This window comes from Anguilla anguilla, chromosome 7 (genome assembly GCF_013347855.1).
Source record: "Anguilla anguilla isolate fAngAng1 chromosome 7, fAngAng1.pri, whole genome shotgun sequence".
Taxonomy (NCBI): Eukaryota; Metazoa; Chordata; class Actinopteri; order Anguilliformes; family Anguillidae; genus Anguilla; species Anguilla anguilla.
The window spans coordinates 34,699,723-34,721,776 of NC_049207.1; the positions used below are offsets into that span (position 1 = coordinate 34,699,723).

At 44.6% G+C, this 22,054-nt stretch overlaps 1 protein-coding gene across 2 annotated transcripts in view; it reads left to right on the top strand.

Annotated features, from left to right (window-relative positions):
- The first annotated feature begins 1,076 nt into the window (after positions 1-1,076).
- Positions 1,077-22,054, top strand: part of uvssa (UV-stimulated scaffold protein A) — an 86,307-nt gene continuing 65,329 nt past the window's right edge. The window contains exon 1 of one of the 2 annotated variants that reach the window (XM_035424831.1): positions 1,077-1,308. The gene's annotated coding sequence lies outside the window, so the exon portion shown is untranslated. Of the gene's footprint in view, positions 1,319-22,054 lie in introns of both variants that reach the window. The other variant, XM_035424830.1, reaches the window with a different exon arrangement.

Consider the following 22,054-nt stretch of genomic DNA (forward strand, 5'->3'; position numbering starts at 1 on the left):
TTATGGTTATACACTTTGTTGTACGTCGCTCTGGATAAGAGCGTCTGCCAAATGCCTGTAATGTAATGTAATGTAATCTTGGCCTGGAATCCCTTACCGATCTGAGTTTCCAAAGCGGTTGTAACTCTTAGGGGATTTAATGCCCTAAACCCTCCATCTCCCTGTTTCTGGTCTTTGACTTTAAACAACATAACATATTCTTCAGAATTACTAATTTTCCTCATTTTATTTTCCCTAGATACTTCTGATACCTCAGGTCTTTCACTCGATGCTACCCTCTTCTGGCTTCCCTTACCCGCCATCTTCCACGCACCTCCCTCAACCCCAGCACCCTTTCCCGTAGCCATCGGCTACCAAAGTAGTACACCTTTCCTTATATTTTTAATACTAGCCAAACAAAAAAAAACAAAAAAAAAAAAACAAAAACGAACACCAACCACCAGCAAAATCACAGAACTGCGTAGGGGCTTGAACTTGGCGCTTTCTCTATTTTAAACCTTTTAAAGGTCTTTCTACACGGCTAACCCCGGCCGGAAACCCCAAGCCGGGATGCGCTCGTGCTTCTCTAAATCCTAATCCTTTCAGAAGTGTCCGCACCTAACAGTCAAAAGAAAAAACAAAACAAAAGCCATAAACTGTTTGAACTTCGCTCCACCAAACACCACACCGCTCAACAGATCCGCGCCCGCCATTGAGCTTCAAAACGTGTTTTAGAGACCCACGGAGAGTCAATGGGTGACGTCACAGTAGCTTTGTCCATATTTTTTACAGTCTCTGGTGGAAACGCGGCTAATAACATCCGCCGTCGCATAATTACGTAGCCTAGTGTCAATGCATTCGGATTCTCTTAGCACCGCGGTTGTCTTTTCCTAAGTCCTTATGAATTATCCTTCACATCTTTCCTTGACCTCATAACGTTTTCCGTCGAGGTCAAGGAAAGTGCCTAGGAAAAGACATAGGACGTAATTTTTTTGACTATTCGGACGCAGCCTTGGACTGGACTAAGCCTCCATCCTCAAACCGGATCTGTAGGTGGCAGCAATACACCATTTGTTGTTTCTACCCTAGATCACTGAAATTAGAAGAAGAAACTGCAGCGGATGTGTCACTTCCTGTCGTACTTGCTTCGATGTGTTTTGTTTGAGAAGAACGGCTATTTTTATTATCCGTGGACATTGCAATGTTCCTGTACATCATCGAAATGATTTTTAATTTCGTGGAATGCCCGAGCACTGGACACGAAATTGAAGAACATGTTATAGTCTGTTCTTTTTGAAAGTGACTCTGGAGTGAAGCGGTCAGTGAAAGGTAACTAACGGTAGGTTGATATACAAGCTAGTGGTTACAATGTATCTTTAATTCTATTACGTGTGTGTCTCTATTCTGAGGTGAAGTGATATTTAAAATTGTATCCATGGAATTTGCTTTGTTTTGGTACTTTCATACTATTTCACGGTATGTTTACAGCAAAAACTGTAGGGACTTAAGTGCGGCACAGTTTCATATAGGGACGGTGATTCTTACAGCTAGTTTGACCGACTGCCTGTGTCATATTTTCTGCAGATAACTGGACCTCAGTAAACAGCCAGCAACGTAGAGAAAACAACAGCATAGATAACTTAAACATTTGGAATTGGATTACTAATTTCACATTTTAGAATTACTCACCTCATTGTCTGACAATATTATCTTACTATTGACAATTCTGCCAGACATGCATATGCACTGTTCCCTCTACCCTCTATTGTGAGAGATCGTAAGTACGTATCAGCCACAATTTTGCTTCTCTCCGCTGAGCTCCGTGAAGCTAGCAACAATTAGACTTCATGTATATAACTCTCGGTAAAAACTTCCGGTGAGTTTCTATTAAAATAAAAGCACAGAATCGAAGAATAACATCACAGTAAGAACGGTTTCTGAGCTTTGATAGAGACAACTTTGTTTAAAAACATTTCAGATACAATTTGTACCAAATCGCTAGCTACTAGCTTCTATCTTGCTATTTGGCTGGTTTAAATTACTAGCTACTTCCTAGCAGTGTGAAGCTAGCGACAGTAAGGACTAACGCACGGGTCTGAAAATTTCAAAATAAAAGTCCGACGATAAAACCATTCTTACGATCAGCAAAATGAAATTAAGGAAAAATCGGACTGAAATTTTCCTAAAATATGAACTATCGTTTTCTATTTGTACAATATTAAAACAACTTCGATTTTAAACACAGACATTGTAAAACTATTCACAACACTAATATTAATTACAAACAAATCTTCCTTTTTTCTATTTTTCCCTATATTTTCAACAATGCCAATGCAAAATTTTAAATGAAGAATTAAAGATAAAATACACCCATTACTTTTAATTATTATTACAATATCCAATACAACATTACATCCGTACATGAGTTTAACTGAATGGTAAGGGAAGAATTAGAGTAATTTGCAATGCATTACTTCAACATTCTGTGCTACCTTGTAACATCAACTATGCAACTTAAAACAAATAAATATGAAAATGTGGCTGGATATTGCACTTGAATGGAAAGGAGAATAGGACAGTATTAACACTTGTTTGTAAAGGTGAAAGCATCACACACAGAATATCATGGCTGGGGTATAAGCATGCAGTACATAGGCAAATTTCATTCAATTAAGTTCCAATTGCTTTCTGATACTATAACAGATAACATGCTCTGCTGCCTCCCCTGGACATGTTGTCTCAATGATATGGGGGTGTTTTGAAAACCTTGGACCCTCCACTCTTCAGATATGGTGTCACTTATATCAAATAAGCGTCATAGAAAATGTGGCTGGGGTTTGAACATGCAGTACATAGGCGAATTTCATTCAATTAAGTTCCAATTGCTTTCTGATACTATAACAGATAACATGCATGTAAATATACTAGTCATGCAGACTGACCTTGATATACTGGTTTTAAGCAAAACTTGGCTTAAAAATAGCATCAGTAACTCAGATGTAGCTCTAATGGGTTACAACTTATACAGAGTGGATAGAACTGGTAGGGGAGGAGGGGTGAGTTGTTACGGCCGGCTCGCAGTCAAAAGTACAAAAAAATCAATCCAAAAACTGATTTAAAAACACAAACCCAGACATTTATTAGAATAAATAACAAACTAATCACAAACTAAAACAAAGGAAAACCCACAAAGTTCAAACAAAACGGTCTTCACAAAAACTACAAACCCAAAACCACAAATCAAACCAAACAGGTGGAGGCAATCAAGCAATTAAGCAATTGGGTATTACCTCCACCTGCACTACCCAGGCAAGCAGAGGCTTGGGGACGTAACACACAAAATAATGGGGCTTCACAAAAACCTACCAAATGCAAGCCACACAAAAGAAACCCCAAAGAAGATTCTCCCCAGCCTCATACTGCAGGGCTTATATTGGGCCACAGGCAGGTGGAGGCAATCAAGCATGTAAGAAAAAATAAGGTTCCGGACGAGAAAATCTTGGTCTTCGTAGAAACTGTCTTTATTGGCAAAATATGGCAGCAACAGAAAATACACGTAGCATGTACTCTGGGAGCATCGAAGTCAAAATGCACCCCGACTGTCTGTCTTGGCCTTCTTTTAAGCTGTTAGTTGTGATTTGATTAGTGGTACCAGTGATGATTGGTGAGTGAGATGATTAGTTTCTGTCAAGAGTCACACAATGCCTTAGCAACTCTGCTTTGTTAATCACTCCCGAGTCAGTTTCATTCACCTTTCTCCCTCTCCTGGCTGATTGTATCAATATGGCACTGTCAGTCTTTACAGTGATACTGAAGTCTTGTGAGCTGTGAACTAAGGCTTTCTTTCATCAGTGGGCCCAAGTATTGCGTTTTGGCACAACTGTATTGAAGATTTGTAGTTGAACTAAAAATCTTACATATCCCCCCTTTGATGGTTTATTTGCGAACATGGACCATCACTCATTTGGATACTCTTGCGGTTAGTCCAGCAGTATGGTTTCTTGGTATGGCATAGAGCATCCTTTACTCACATGCCTCTCCGGATACCCTCCCAGCGGGTCGCTCTCAACTGCTGATGGCCTCTGGGTGATGCCCTCATCTCGGGATACACCCCTCGCCATTGGACTATTACTGTGCCTCACACGCCTAGGTCCCATGAAAGCTTTTGCTGCCTTGTCCCAGTCACAGACCAACCACACTGTGACTTCTAATCCATTACTGACTTACAACCAGGAGAGAGAGAGAGGTAACCAAACCCGACCATGAAAGTATTCAACAAGCATAAGAAACCAATACATGTGTGAAGAAGTGGGTGTTTTGAAATGATATTTGTTGGGAGGAGATATGTGTGCTTTAAGAAAAACCTGGTGTGATGCGAATGGTGTATGATAATGCTTGCTGTGTGACAATCAGTGTAATGAGTGGTGGGGGAAAAGATGCATTTAAAACAAAAAAACAAAATGGGTGAAGGAAAAAAAAATGGACATTTGGCCAGACAGTACAGGGTGGTCATAACAGTGAAACAATGATAATGAATAAACATTGCTTTCTATGCAGTGTTGTAGATACCTGCCTTTTTTTTTTTTTTCTTTTTTTTTAATATTGATATCAATATCAATAACAAAAATAATAAAAATAATAATACTTTTTTTTTTTTTTTTTTTTTTTTTTTTTTTTGGTAATTGAAATGATGATGGTGTCTTTGTACATAAATTTAAAAGCTTTCCTGGTCTTCTGAGTGATAATTGATAGTGCAGTTGCAATGGTATGGATGTTGTTTACCGTCGTCTTCTCCTCCATCAGTCCTTCCTGCAAGTACGCATCTGTTTGGAGAACTTGTGAACCAATTAATTCCTTCAATTTTCCCTCATTCTTCCTTAAAAGTTGACTGTCCATCCAGTTAGACACTCCCAACCCAGCTCCAGTTGCGCTAAGTGCACTGTCCATGAACCCCAATAATTTCCGCCCTACTGGGGTTCCCGTTGAATGTGGAGTTTGGGGCCCCTCTGCCTGTTTTTCCATTGATGACCTGGTTGCCACCGCACCATGGTACTTCAGAAACGCCGTTGTCAATAGGTCCTTGTAGATGTCAGCCACACTCTCTCCTTTGCACAGCTCATCAACATCTGGAGACCACGCTGTCAGGTTCACCAGGACTGGTACATGGACCCACTGGACGTTGTTGATCAGGATTCCAGGATATGGTCTTGTCACTATGCCTGACTGGGGAGCGGGTTGCTGTTCTGGGCATTCCTGGAGCATCGCCACTGTCATCGGCAATATCAACATTAGGACACTCCCTCGCATCTTCGTTCTTTTCCTATCTTCCTGCTTGATCTGAAAAAAATAAAAGTGTACACAAAAATCAGTGCCCACCCCCCCCAACATTTAGACAGACACAAACATGACGTGCGATCAGTTATTCTCTGTTCTTTTGTAGAATTTTAACTGATCCACATGAAACCATTTGTTTGTGGTTCGTCGTGCTGTTGCCTTGTACTGGACTTTATATACAGTTTCTCCACATTTGTCAATGACTGTGTATGGGCCCTTCCAGTTAGCTGACCATGGCCCAGCATGATGGTAATTCTTTACCATTACCTCATCTCCCGGCTCAAATTTTTGCTCACTGACATGTTGGTCATAATACATTTTGTTGTATTTCTGAATCGAGCCAATCTGTTGAGCCGCTTGCTGGTACATAGCAGGTAAAGAAGAACAGAGGTTTTTCAGAAAGGTTTCAGTCGCCCATCCCTCTATCATGGGTCTCGGCACCTCTAGTAGCAGATGTTCTGGCATTCGCATTCCCCTCCCTGTCATCAATTCATGGGGGCTGTATCCTGTGCTTTTGTGAACAACCCCTCGCACAGACATCAAAATACTAGGGAGATTTTGAGCCCAATTGGTGCCATTTTCCAATACCATTTTTCTCAATGCGGTTTTGAGTGTTCTGTTTGTTCGTTCAACCCCGCCTGAAGACTGTGGATGGTGAGCTATGTGTAGTTGGTGCTTTATCCCAAGTAGTTTTGCCAAGTCTGTATGAATTTTTCCTGTGAAATGCGTGCCTCTGTCACTTTCCAGGCTAAGTGGCAGACCCCATCTACAGTAGACTTGTTCCCATAATACCCGGGCTGTGGCGGATGCGGTATCGGACTTAATTGGGAACGCCTCTATCCATTTAGTGAATGTATCTATTATGATGAGAATGTACCTGTAGCCTCCTCTAGCTGCAGGGAGTGGACCTACATAATCGATCTGCAAATTTGTCCACGGTCCTTCGGCTAGACACGTGGGCCTCAGTCGCCCTTTCCTTTTCACTGGTGATGGATTAATCTGGGCACAGGTTAAACAATTTGTGCAATAATCTTTCACATTTTTGTCAACGTCTGGCCACCAAAACATGTTTTTTAATCGGTCTTTTGTTTTTTTCTATACCTAAGTGCCCCCCCCTGATTGTGGATATGATACAAAATATCATTCCGCAATTCTGTGGGTGGGATCCATACTGGAATGTCATTTCCAGTGTACAACAGCATGCAATCATGGACCAGGAGTTGTGCATCAAACAGAGTCAATGGGCCCTCCAAAATTGCCTCCCCATTCTGTTTCTGCTTGATTGCTTCCCGCAAAACTGGATCCCGTTGCTGCGCAACCTTAAGGTCTGTCGGTTCCCTGACGTTTACCACAGCAACTAGTTCTGGTTCCGGTTCCAGAACATGGAATGGTCTCCCTGCTACAGCTGCTTTCTTTGATAGCTCGTCCACAGCTAAATTACCATCTCCATGTTGGCTTACTCCTTTCTTCTGATGGGCTTTCACCTTTAATAGAGCAACCTTATGTGTACAGGACTTGGCTGCTGTCCACAAAGCCTGTATGGGTCCGACCTGTTTTAAAGGTTGGCCATCAGCGCTGGTGAAGCCCCTTTTCTGCCAAATGGGTAAATACTCAGTGAGAGAGTTAACAACAAATGCAGAGTCTGAAAAGATGTTTAAGTCTGAATCTGGAAAAACTGAAAAGGTCTGTAGGACTGCTGAAATTTCTGCTTTCTGAGCTGAGAAATGAGATGGACATCTGTAAAGGAAATCCCCATTGTCCGAATGAATCGCAAAGCCAGTATGATACTGACCATCCTGCCAATATCGGGACCCGTCCACATATACATCAATGGCTCCTTCTATAGCGCACACTTCAAAGACACTGTCCAGAGGCTGGACAGGTTTAGTGTCACAAGTGTGAGGGTCACCTTCATAGAGAAGTGTACGGGGTAACATGCATGAAGATTTGTACACAGTTTTCAAATTTTTGGAACCCAGATCCAAAGTCCATCGTGCTAATCTTGAATTAGATACTCCTTTCACTTTGCCATTCAAAAGAAGCTGAAGGGGTGTATGGGGAGTATGGAGTGTCACTTCATTAAAGCCGTAAATGTACTCGAAATGGGACATTCCCCAGTGAACTGCCAAAAGGTGCCTGTTACATGAGTCAAATGCTTTCTCAACCGGAGAGAGCACACGGGAGGCATATGCAATGGGCCGCAGATTCTCCTGAACTTCCTGCAACAGAACTGCTGATAGAGCTTCCTCCGTGGCTGCGGTCTGCAAAATAAATGGCTGTGATCTGTCTGGATTACGCAATGCAGGAGCTTTAATTAGCGCATCTTTCAATTTTTCAAATGCCGTTTGATGTTCTGGACCCCAATCCAAAGCATCAGACTTTTTCTTTTTCCCCGAAAGTAAGGAGTTAAGCGGTCTGGCAATATCAGCAAAGCCTTCAATAAAGTCCCTACAAAATCCGACTATCCCCAAAAATGATCTTAAAGCTGTGACTGAAACTGGAACTGGAAGTCGCTGAATAATCTCTACCTTGTGTGGATCAGGAGTGCGCCCCCCTTTGGTAATTTTAATGCCCAAATAAGTTACTTCCGATTTGAGAAGTTGCGCTTTCTTGGGATTCAATTTGATTCCTGCTTCTTCAAGGAGGTGAAGCAGTTCTGTAAGTAAACTGACATGCTCCTCCCTTGTTGCAGTCTGCAACAATAGGTCATCAACATACTGAATGAGACATTCTGGTCTAGAAAAAGCACCTAGCACATTTGCCAAACACTGGTGGAATAATGTCGGTGAGTTAGCAAAACCTTGTGGAAGCACATTCCAAGTGTATTGGGTATTTTTAAATTTGAATGCAAATTTGTATTGGCAATCAGGATGCAGTGGGATGGACCAGAAACCATTGGAGACATCTAGGGCAGAATAATAGTTAGCTTCTGGGAGAAGGGATGCTAGAACATCAGGTGTGGCAGCTACCACAGGCGCACATGTGGGGGTGCACTTGTTGAGTTCCCTATAGTCAATACATAAACGCCATGAGTTATCCGGTTTACGTACAGGCCATATAGGAGCTAGGCATGGAGATAAGCACGGCCTAATGATACCTTGTTCAAGTAGGGAGTCAATTGCACTCTGCACATAGGGGTTTGCTTCATTCGGGTAGCTGTACTGTCTGAGAGGGGGTGGGTCCCGCCCCTGCACATTCACCTCTATGACACCCGGATCAATGCGACCACAATCATGCTTGCTTTTAGCGAAAGCCCCTCTGTGTTGTCCTAACAGGTCTGATAGCTGGGTATCATCATGTGACAACAAGCTATCCAAATCATACTCCTCTGCCTTCTTAATAGCAAACACCGCATGCACATCAGAAATTTCGACTAAATCATCCCCACTCTGAGTATTGCGCCAAATACAATTATTGCCATAATCGATTATGTATCCCCGCCTCTTCATTATGTCTGATCCCAAAATATTGCGAGCATCACCAGTTGTACTGAACCAAGCCTTAGCATTAAAAGAATCACTGCCAATTCGAAAAGCCAAACTGTCCGACTGAGAAGCAATAGACACTGTACCATCAAAACCTTCCAGAGTAATTGTATTCGTGGGATTGCGAGGGTGACTATCTGAGTGTATAATTGACAAGGAAGCACCAGAATCCACTAGCCAACTGTTGCATCGGCCTCCAACAGCAACATTTACAATTGGCCTACCATAGGTATCTCGTTCCAAAGGTGCAATGTGGTTCACGGAGGCCTGGAACCCCTATGCTGAAGCATTAGCACATTTCGATCCCATCCCCTTATTAGCTGCGCGCAATTCAGCGTTTTCGGCGCTCAGTTTTTGTAAAACCGACTGCATTTCACTGAGCTGTTTGCTAATCTCCGAATATGGAGATGTTCTTTTTAATGTTGAGTTGCATTCCCTGGCCATATGTCCTTCCTTTCCACAAGCATAACATAAAATTACCCCGTTTGGGTTAAACAAGGGGGGCCTTTCACCCCTCGCTTGTCTCACATCCTCCGGCACATAACCTTCATTTTTCCACGACACCGATTTACGAGTATGATTCGGGCGTGATGTGGTCTCGGCCAGTGCAGCCACTGGTTGCTTTCTAGATTGGTTAATGCTGAGATTCATGTTATATAGCTGTGTCATTTTTGCTACGATATCTGCGTATGCGGCATGCGAATCTATATGTAGCGCCAAAGCCCTCCGAGTATTCGAATCGCTTTGTGCAATCAATGCGGATTTGAATGCGGGATCCTGTTGTGTTAAACCAGCGATGCCACTATAAGACGAAAAGGCTTCCCATAGGCGCGCCGCATATGCGGCCGGGTGTTCAGAAGGACACATCACTACTTCCCTTATCTTTTCCCAATCCACAGCACGAGTGCCCAAAATGTCCAACAACCCCGTTTTTCTGCGTTGTTGGTTGGCCTCCCGATTTTGTATGTCCAGTGGAAGCGCACTAGCAAGAGCATGGGGTAAACAAGCAGACAAAATGACACATGCGTCAACATCAGTCAATCTATGTAGGCCGACCATACGTTCCAAATTCGCAAGAAACTCTACCGGATCTCGCTTTGAGGGAACAAATGCACCAATACTTTTTACGAGAGCCTCAATCTCGCTCGGAGACAGCGGCTTTACAGTGGTTGTAGTGGTTACTCTGTTTCCCCCTTCCCCCGGTATAATAGTAGTGGTCTCGTGAACTGGCGCTACGGGGAATTTTAGGGTACGTAACGAACTGCCATCCCCCCCCAGAGGTAAACCTGTATTTTGTGCGTCACTCCAAACCGCGCCGTCACTTTCCTCCCGAACCCGGTTCCCCGGAGCGTTACTATTCTTCTCATACAAGTAATCGCACGTACCTCGTACGCTTTTTAATTCTGTCTGCGTAGCATAGAGTTCACAGTGGAGCTCCTCGTTCTTTATGTGTAATTGAGCTACCTCCTTGCGCAGATCTAGCTGGATTTCGGCATTCAAATTCGCGTTAAGTTGATGGCTTTGTAACGAGGTCAGAAGCTCACCAGTTTGCTGTCGCAAATTTTCATTCTCTGCTTTGAGAGCATCCAATGTTTTATTGCCTAATTTGTAAGAAGCAAGGACGCCTTTCAAAACCATTGCAACCTTACTTTTTTTCCTAAGTTTATTGGTCGTGTTCCTATCAAATTGGAAGGCAGCCCATTCATACGGCTTTTCCTGGTTCTCTATTCCCTCCAACATATCTGATTTGCCGTGCTTAGCAATGTACTGAAGAATAAACGATTCCATTATCATAGATTCTCTCAGTTGTTCCCACTTAATAAAGAGTTAGGAAAGCACCCTCGCACCACCTCTGTGCGCAAAAACCTCTATTTCCCAAAACAGCAATCGGGCTTGCTGATTCGAACCCAAAAAACAAATCCAAATACGTTACGATACGTTAATCACCGCAACCTGGTTCCGTGCGTTGAACCAAAATTAAACTTTATATTCCAGTTGCTTTAGGAATATTTTATACACCTACTGTATGGTTCAGTACCTCGAACCAACAACGCTATTCCAATTACTTTAGGAACGTATAGCTTGTCGCGTACAAATCCTAGCCACAGTCCGTCGGGCCCTATTCAGTTACTTTAGAATAGTTCGTCGATTTGCAAGCACAAAAACAGGTTCAGTACGTCGAACCAACAACTCTTATTCCAATTACTTTAGGAATGTATACAGCTTGTCGCGAACAAATCCTAGCCACAGTCCGTCGGGCCCTATTCTGTTACTTTAGAATAGTTTGTCGATTTGTAAGCACGAAACAGGCAAGTTGCGTTAGTAACTTGTTAATTCCAAACAGTTCCCTATACCCAGTACGTCGGCAATTCAGTTGCTTTAGAATTGTTGTTTTAGAGAAATGAATGGACTTAAACCCTGCAACTTCTACTGCACCTTACAAACAAAGACTACTACCAACAATTTCAGTCAGGAAACCTCCTTTCCTTGTAGGTTCTTTGAAGACGTGAAACTGAATTAAAAGTGGAAGCTGTATCACGAAAGATGATACTCACCGTATGGGAAGCTGATGTCAGGAATCTCCCCTCTTTTTTTTTTCAGCTCGCGTTGGGCTGGCTCGCCAATGTAAGAAAAAATAAGGTTCCGGACGAGAAAATCTTGGTCTTCGTAGAAACTGTCTTTATTGGCAAAATATGGCAGCAACAGAAAATACACGTAGCATGTACTCTGGGAGCATCGAAGTCAAAATGCACCCCGACTGTCTGTCTTGGCCTTCTTTTAAGCTGTTAGTTGTGATTTGATTAGTGGTACCAGTGATGATTGGTGAGTGAGATGATTAGTTTCTGTCAAGAGTCACACAATGCCTTAGCAACTCTGCTTTGTTAATCACTCCCGAGTCAGTTTCATTCACCCTTCTCCCTCTCCTGGCTGATTGTATCAATATGGCACTGTCAGTCTTTACAGTGATACTGAAGTCTTGTGAGCTGTGAACTAAGGCTTTCTTTCATCAGTGGGCCCAAGTATTGCGTTTTGGCACAACCTCTGTATTGAAGATTTGTAGTTGAACTAAAAATCTTACAAGCAATTAAGCAATTGGGTATTACCTCCACCTGCACTACCCAGGCAAGCAGAGGCTGGGGACGTAACAAATATATGTTAAAACAGGTTTCTCTGTAACAATCTTAAAAGCTGTCACAATTCCAAGAAATTTGGAATTCCTTGCACTGAAGGTTCAGCTGGGGCCTAACTCAGTAATTGTGGTTGGGGTCTATAGACCCCCATCTGCTGAGTTAGGCTCCATTGATGCAATAACGGATCTACTGTCCCATTATTCCGATGCCGAATTGATTGTTATGGGTGATTTTAATTTGAACTGGCTGAATGATACTTCCAATCATTTCAAGGAGGTTAGTGCTGGCCTTAACTTATTCCAACTAATAACAGAACCCACTAGGCCAAATCTGAAAGACAGCTCAAAATGCCTTCCAGGCATCATCCTTATGCTAGCTCAGCCTTATGCTCCTGCGCCCTATGTTCCTTCCTTCCTTCCAGAAATTCAAATGTGTTGATTCTTTAACTCATCAGCACAGATAGCGCGGTTATTAGCACTATAGACACATATATGTCTATTATTAGCACCATATGCGGGCTCCAACAACACACCACCAGCGCAGCCATGTTGAATTAGGCATGAACAATCAAATCAAGTCGATGCACCAATCAAAAAACAGTACTTGCTAGAGCCCGTACTCCCAACTTTGATGGGTGAAAGTGAGGGTTTTAATTTCAAGCCTTATTTTGTCGCACACGTAGTGTCATTGAAATAAATAAAAGTGGCGGTTTTAATTTCAAGCTTTATTTCAGGTCGCAGGTAGCGCCATTGAAATAAATAAGTAAATAAATAAATACATGCGTACATTTCGTGCCACATTTAATTATTTATTCTCACATTTTATGATGTATTTATTTATTTCATGATGTATTTAATTATTTATGCTCACATTTCATGATGTATTTATTTATTTCATGATGTATTTATTTAATTTTGTCCGAAATATTCCTCCATATTATTATTTGTATTTGGTTGAATCCTGGATCTTTATATTACATGTACTGTATACCCCATTTCATTTGGTAACAATTTTTAGTTTTGGCAGTAATCTGGTATGCAAATGGACCAGTAGGCTACTGAACTGACAGTGTATAGCAATGCATGGCCGGGCTACACTAAAACACCAGCAACAATTGCTGGGAACATGATTATGCCTGCATAATGTTAAAGGTATGGGTTTAAATATGAGTATATAATGTGCAATTATATCCAACTGTATTAGTTACATGAAGAAGAACAACAAAATCACACTTTAAAAAATCATTGCATTTACCAAGTTTTTAGTTTGAAATACTCTAACCGGAAGTCTTCAATTGTTGCCAGCAACAATTGCCAGCTTCACGGAGCTGCCCCGCTGGTTGCCAGTTAGACAGCGGACTGACCAGAAGTATCTTGCTGATTTTCACCCGCTTAGCCACATTGCATGGAATTTCCATACCTTGAATTTGTTGATGAAAAACAATATGTACATAAAATGTATTATTGTAAAATATAGAATTTTTATTATGATATAGCCTAGTTCATGTATGTTCCTGCATTGTTCAGCTGTTTAACCGTGACGTCCAGTGTGCAATGATATTTTTTCATGCTGTATAATTTTATTTACTCTTAGTCTCAACATGTGCAGTGAAGGGCTCCAGAGTCCAGACTAGCAAGAGCCAGTACATACTGTAAAAGGAAGTAGATTAGATTTGGTTGCTAGCTGTGCTGTTGGCACGGAGGTTAAAAGACGGTGTTGTTGGTGGATCATATATGATCTTTGACCTGATCACTGAGCCTGTTGTTATGCATGTGTTACAAATATACAGATACCAGATAGCATGTTATAGCTGCTTACCTCTGGCTCAGTTCTCTGAGTGCGGCAAGTTGGATAGCTTTTATTACTAGTACTTTCACATTTCTGTTAGAGGGGGAAAATGCGAGATCACTTGACCTCGATTTAGGATAAAGATGGCAGGAGGAAAAGATCTAAGTGACTTTGAAAGATGGCTCATTATTGGGGCATGGATGGCTGGAGCTTCAAGTCACAAAGACTGCCATAGTAGGGTTGCGGACCGGTGCATAAACTCCTTATTACAATGGCGAATGCAGATTTGAGGGTTCTGTGATGTAAAAACCATAGGCACTGTTCTACAGAGATATGGGGAAAAAGGGATATGGACAGATGAGTCATCCTTCACCATGTTCTCTGCAAGTGGGCGAGTGCATGTGTGGCATATACCGAGAGAACGATACAGGCCTGAATGCTTGACCCCTACAGTGAGGGGATCCGGTGGCTCCGTTATGCTGCTGCGGGCATTTTCCTGACATGGTTTGGGTGTTCTTGTCTCCTGAGATGGAAATCAATACTAAATCCTAGAATAATAAGTTATTCTGATTGATCAGCTTTATCCTATGATGAAACATTTCTATCCTGATGGGAGTGGTCTCTTCCAGAATGACAGTGCCCCATCCACAGGGCACACAAGGGGTCAGTGAATGGTTTGATGAGTATGAAAATGATGTGAATCATATGCTACGGCCTTCACAGTCACCAGATCTCAACCCAATTGAACACCTATGGGAGATTTTGGACTGATGTTTTCAACAGTGCTCTCCACCACCATCATCAAAACACCAAATGAGGGAATATGTTTTGGAAGAATGATGTTACATCCCGCCAATAGAGTTTTAGAAACTTGTAGACTCTATGCCAAGGTGCACTGAAGCTGTTCTGGTGGCTCGTGGTGGCCCAACATCTTACTAAGGCACTTTATGTTGATATATGTATATATATATATATATATATATATATGCAACACTTATCAATTTCGAAGATTTTATTGAGTTCAAAGGTAATAAACGTAAATCAGTCAACTGAAATAAAATCAATAGAGTGCGTAATGAATCTATGTGATTGGGGATACAGATATGCATTTGTTAGTCAGATTCCCCAAAAAAGAAGATACCATGAAATTAACAGAATATCGATCAGTATCCTGTGTGACCACCATTTGCCTCATGCAACGCAACACATCTCCTTCGCATTGAATTGATCAAATTGTTGATTGTAGCCTGTGGAATATTCTCCCATTCCTCTTCAATAGCTCTACGAAGTTGTTGGATATTGGTGGGAACTGGAACACGCTATCGAATGCACCGGTCCAGAGCATCCCATACATGCTCAATGGGTGACTTGTCTGGGGAGTATGCAGGCCATGGAAGAACTGGGACATTTTCAGCTTCAAGGAATTGTGTACAGATCCTTGCAACATGGGGCCGTGTATTGTCCTGCTGAAACATGAGGTGATGGCAGTGGATGAACAGCAATGGGCCTCAGGATCTCATGACGATATCTCTGTGCATTCAAATTGCCATGGATAAAATGCACTTGAGTTCTCTGCCCATAGGATATGCCTGCCCATACCAACACTTCACCACCACCATGGACCACTCTGTTCACAACGTTGACATCAGCAAACTGCTCATTCACCCAACGCCATACACGCTGCCTGCCATCTGGCCTGTATAGCTGAAACTGTGATTCATCAGTGAAGAGGACCGTTCTCCAGCATGCCAGTGGCCATCGAAGGTGAGCTCTTGACCACTCATGTTGATTGTGATGCCGAACTGCAAACAAATTAAGACCCCAGTGAGGACGTCGAGCACGCAGATGAGCTTCCCTGAGGCAATTTCTGACAGTTTGTGCAGAAATTCTACAGTTGTGTAAACCAACTGTTTCATCAGCTGTGTGGCTGGCCTCAGACGATCCTGCAGGTGAAGAAGTCGGATGTGGCAGTCCTGGGCAGGCATGGTTACACGTGGTCTGCGGTTGTGAGGCCTGTAGGACGAACTTCCAAAATCTCTGAAATGACTCTTATGGTGGAGAAATGAGCACCCATTACTCTGGCAACAGCTCTACAGAACATTCCTGGAGTCAGCATGCCAATTGCATGATCTCTTAACTCTTGAGGCATCTGTGACTTTTAAGCAGCATCTTGATATGCCACACCTGTGCAGGAGATGAATTATCTTGACAAAGAGGAAATGCTAGCTAACAGTGATATAAACAAATTTGTGGGCAAATTTCTTTGTGCACATAGAAGAAATCTTTGAGGTATTATTTAAATGCATTAAAAATGGCTGCAAAAATAAAAGTGTTGTGTTTATATTTTTGTTATATATATATATATATATATATATATATATATATATATATATATATATATATATATATATATCAGTGGCGGCTGGTGACTCAAAAAACGGGAGGATAGGAGGAAAACCAACCCACGGAGTCATGTTATTTTGCACTAGTTGGCTACTTATTTCTACTTTCTTATGTTCAAGTTATGTTAAGTTCTTATGTTCATATGTAGCAATAATCCAACTAGCAACCTAATGCAAACTTACAATACAGCTAAGGTAAGGTAATGCACCTGAAGTTTATCCCCATATTCCATAAGGAACAAATATCATATCATATTACAACACAAAGGATGAATATAAAAAAGGGGCCAGGTGAACGAGAGGGAAATACACATCTAATCAGTGCGGGCTCTGGATGGGAATGAACCTTGTGTGTGCGTAATGTGTCACTAGAAGCCTGTCAGTCCAACTAGGGGTGACGCAGCACCCAGTATGTTACAATGGGAATTTTATACAACCCTCTATTCAGCGGTCAAGTTGAACAATAAGAAGATTATTATACCATGCCATTCTACAGTCAATATCCAGGACTAAATATTTTATAAATATACAACCTGGTTTTATGTGTAGCGATGTCCCTTTTGAGACTGAGTGGTCATATATTGTATTGGACAATCCGTTTGTGAAATATATGCGGATTTGTGATGCCTGGGTACCTTCCAAAATAGCAGTGTGTAATACCACACGTGTTGTTCATGGCATTGTTGCCCTTTTTAGTACAGTCTGGCTTGATTCAGTTATTCATTAGATGAGAGTATAAGCTTTCTAACAATGTATAACTTATCTAATTTTGCTTTTGGAATAGCGTTTTAGAGGTCAGCGTTGTTATGTCTGTTTAAGCAGTGGAATTTACTGGTGTACCGGCATATGTGTTACTATGCCTTTAAGAGCGTTTTGTGGGCATGGCAGAGCCGGACAGCTTACGTGAGCGTTGTAACCGAGTTTGAGAGAATAAAGTTAACTAAAACGCAGCTCCGGGTCTGGTCACTGTCTGAACACAATATTTGGCGAACGAGGATGTCTGATTTCGTTTTACCACCTCCCCCTCCTTTCCTACCTGTTCCTGGTGATCCTGCAGTTCCCTGGGACAGATGGTTAATGTCGTTTGATGACTATCTGTTAGCTTTGGGACATGACGATTTGCAGGAGGCTAGAAAGTACGCGATGCTAAGGCACTGCCTTGGACAGGAGGGGCAACGGATTTTCGCTACCCTTACTGTGATGGATCGAACGTATGCCGCCTCTACTGCTGCGCTCAAGGAGCATTTCAGCTCAGGAAAGAGCCGACGTATGCACCGGTTTGAGTTTCGTCAGAGAGCTCAGAAGTCCGGTGAGTCCATTGCTCAGTTTGTGTCGGCGCTACGTGAGCTAGCTAAGGATTGTGACTTTGGGGGGTTGGAAGATGGTCTGATAGTTGATCAGCTGATAGAGAAAACAGCATGCCCTTAGCTGAGAGAAAGACTTATTACAACCGGACTCCATGACGTTAGCAGATGCTGTAGTGATTGGGAAACAGCTAGAAACAGCACAAACGGAGGCACGGAAGTTCTCACGCGCAGTCCATGAGCCCGTGACGTCATCAACACCGCCCATCCACCATGTGGCCCCTGGACAATGAGAGCTTGGATGTACACAAAGTGGCTAATGAAGTGTCAAGGGAGAGGGGGCCCAGGCGTTGTGGTAACTGTGGCTCTCTTAAGCATGGACCTAGAGACCAATCCAGTCCTGCTCTGGGTAAGCGCTGCCGTCACTGTCATAAACTGAATCATTTTGCACGCTGGTGCCGCTCCCCGCCTGCACAGTCACCCGCTGCTGCTGTTCCTATAAACATAGTGCAGAACCAGCGGGCCACATTTAGGCATTGCACATGCGGTGTGGGCGGAGCCTCCATACCACTCCTCACTGATACCGGGGCTAAAGTGTCCCTCCTGAATGAAGCCACGTATGGACGCTATTTCAGTCATGTGCCCCTTGATGTAGCTGCTAACTCCTTGTCAGGCTACGGCAATGCCCCTATCTCCACTTTGGGTGTGGCCTGTCTCCCGGTGGAGTATAACTGCCAACGTGCTCCTGATGCTAAGTTCTACATCACACGTACGGGAGCTAACATAACGGGCTTAGACCTCTTCCACGCACTGAACTTTTCTCTGACTGATGCTGGGGGCCTGCGTGTCCTACAGGTCACAACCTCCTGGCCCGACCGCCACCCAAAGCTGTTTGAGGGCCTGGGGTGCATGTCCGGGTTCGTACACCAACCTACGGTGGACTCATCTGTACGGCCAGTTATTCAGCCATTACGACGCATTCCCCTGGCCATCCGTGACGTGGTGGGGGAGGAGCTTCGTCGCCTCGCGAAGGCCGATGCCATTGAACCAGTCAACGCCTCACCCTGGGTGTCCAACCTGGTGGTAGCCAGGAAGAGGGGGGGGTGGACTCTGTCTCTGCGTCGACCTGACGGATGTCAACAAAGCCATTATCCCCAACAAGTACCCCCTCCCCACCGCAGAGGAGCTCACCAGCCATTTTCATGTCTCTACAGTCTTTAACAAGATGGACTTACGTCATGGCTATCTGCAGGTTCCCCTGGCGCCGACCAGCAGAGACCTCACAGCCTTCGTCACGCATGTGGGGGTGTTCAGATATAAGCGCATGGCGTTTGGATTGTCCTCGGCCCCGAGCTGTTTCCAAAAAATAATGTCACTCATCCTGGCTGGCATTCCGGGGGTCTCCATCTACCTGGACGATGTGGTGGTACACGTGCCCTCCACCGCACTGCACGATGCTCGCCTGGAGCAGGTCTTCCAGTGCTTCAGACAGCACAACGTCACCCTGAACGCGGAAAAGTGTGTGTTTGGGGCCAAGGAGGTCGAGTTCCTGGGCTTCAGGCTCTCCAGGGCGGGCATCACTCCGATCATGTCTCACACTGAGGCCATTCTGTCCCTTCCAGACCCACGGTCACCGTCCCAGCTGTCCTCGTTCCTGGGGATGGCTACCTACTATCTCCGGTTCCTGCCACACTACTCTGACGCAACAGCCCCTCTGCACCAGCTGCTTCGCAAGGATGCTGTTTGGGACTGAACACCGGCCTGCCAGGAGGCCGTGCGCGTCATTAAAAGGCAGCTCACATTCCCACCCACTCTGGCCAATTTCAGCCTCACTGCCCCCACCCTGGTCACCTGTGATGCTTCTGGGGTGGCACTTGGGGCTGTACTCTCCCAGGCCCATGAGGGCGTGGAGCGTCCGGTGGCTTTCGCCTCGCGGGCGCTCACTCCGGCTGAGCAAAACTACTCAGTGGGGGAGAGGGAGGCCCTCGCTTGTCTGCAGGGCCTTCTCCATCCAAACGGACCATCAGACTCTGATGACACTGCTGGCGACCCAGGGTTCAGGGCACAGGCCACTGAGACTGCTGAGGTGGGCTGATAGACTGAACCAGTACAGTTTCAAACTCGAGTTTGTGCCTGGGCGCACGAATATGGTGGCGGACCTGCTATCAAGGGCAGTCTCCACCACAACGGGGTTGGAGGGTGAAACGCCAGACTCAGAGGGGGATGAGGACTAGGTCCAAACGCTCTACGGGCCCCCCAGCGCAGTAGTCACACTGGCCGAACTGCAGCAGGCTTCGGCTGAGGACGAGACGTTCTCCACCCTCCGCACCTACATTCAGGACGGCTGGCCCGCTAAAGTGGACGCCAGCCTACTCCCCTACCACAGAGTCCACGACGAGCTCTCATGCTGGGGGGAGGGGTGCCTCGCACGCGGCCATCGCACGGTCATACCAGAGATGCTGAGGACCAGAGTCCTACACATGGCACATGAAGGCCACCTGGGAGTGGTCAAGGTGAAGCAGCGCTGCTGAGACACAGTGTGGTGACCTCGCATTGACTACGACGTAAAGGATCTGGTGAAAAACTGCACCTGCTGCCTTTTGAGCGGGAAAACGGGCCAGCCAGCCACAGCACCCCTCACCCCACTCCAATGGCTGTCCGTGCCATGGGAGCATATTCAGATTGACCTCTGCGGCAAGCTTCACGGGGCACCTGCACACGCCCGCTACCTACTGGTAGTGCACGATGTCCACTCGAAATGACCGGAAGCGTTTGAGCTGGGCTCCATTACCACACACGCCATCATCACCTGCCTGGACAAACTTTTCGGGCGCTGGGGGCAGCCTAGCACCGTTACACACAATGGGCCCCAATTCATATCGTCTGAGTTCTGAGTTCCTGTCACGGCGGTCCATTAAGCACATCAGGACAGCAGTGTACCACCTGGAGAGTAATGGGGGGGTAGAAAGACTGAATAAAACTTTAAAAAACGGAATACAGGCCTGTTTGGAGGAGGGGAGAACCTTCAGTGCTGCACTCAATCAAACCCTCTTGACAATCCGGGCATCCAAGCACTCCACCACTGGGGTGTCACCCCCTTACTGGGGCGACATAGCTCAGGAGGTAAAAGCGATTGTCTGGCAGTCGGAGGATTGCTGGTTCAAACCCCGCCCTGGCCGTGTCGAAGTGTCCTTGAGCAAGACATCTAACCCCTAACTGCTCTGGCGAATGAGAGGCATCAATTGTAAAGCGCTTTGGATAAAAGCGCTATATAAATGCAGTCCATTTACCATTAAAACAACCACTGGACTGCCTGAGAGCCAAGCCAGCCCCTGCACGTGTGAGCCCAGGGCTCCCAAAAGCCAAAGTACAGGTCCGCAGCTCACAGGCACAGATGAAACAGAGGTTTGACACCGTGCGCAGAGTACGGGACCCCTCCCTGTCCACAGGGGACTGGGTCCGGATCAAACATGCACACCGCAAGAACAAGCTGCAGTCATACTGGTCAGTGCCTCGACAGGTGACTCGGCAGCTAGGACCGGCCACCTACAGACTGGACGATGGGACTCGGTGGCACTCGAACCGCCTGCACAGGGTTCGGGCCCCGACAGGCCCTGCATCATCCCTGTTCCCCGCTGTTTCTCTCAGCTGGCAGCCTGCTCCGGGGACTGAAGCCTTTAAGAGCGTTTTGTGGGCGTGGCAGAGCCGGATAGCTTACGTGAGCGTTGTAACCGAGGTTGAGAGAATAAAAACTAAAACGCAGCTCCGGGTCTGGTCACTGTCTGAACACAATAAGCGTAACTGAAAGTTTTCTCATCATCGTATTCACTCTGTGGTAGCAGTAAAAGACGCTGCACCTTATGAAACATTGTCAAAGATTTTTCGTAATTTCTTGGAAAATACTATTATTATTGAGGACTTCAGGGTATGGCTAAGCCAAATGTTTGTTGATAGACCTAGCTGACATCGTTTTCTGGAGAAAGACAGAACCAGAACCTGCTGCTGATGGCAGGCACTGAAGCACCAGCTGTAAGTCGCACTCGGTCCTGGCTTCGGCATCCCATCCTGACCTCCATAATATTGCCGGGAAGATAATCATCCAGTCTAAAACGAGCGCCACACAGGACCGCGTTTTTTGTAACAGATGCAGCAGTGAAATCCCGTCTCTTCACCTGTACAGAACGCACCCAGGCACGAAAGCTAGCACCGTTCCTTTTCCTGTTACGAAAATTGTGTGCTCAATGTCCTGACAGGCTGGAGTTTGTGCAACCTGCACAAACACAATAATGTACCATTATGATACACGGTGAAATGCAATGTAAAACTACTGAAAAAAGACCAACTCACTATATCACGACCGCTCAGACTCACTACCACCTACTACTGCACATTGGGCTAAGGCAGGCAGACTCCCTTCTGTTACGAATTTGTACCCTTATGTTTTGTAAAAAAATATTAGATCCTGCATTAACTTTTCAAATGGTCTTTTGAAAAGTATACATTTCGTAAAAAATTTAACCTGCAAGATACTCTTTAGCAGTCCTTCAGGGCTGCTACAACAAGCTAACTGTTGCATTGGCTAACGCAAGTAGCTAGCTACTGCTTTATTAAAAAAAAGGGAAATCTGAAAA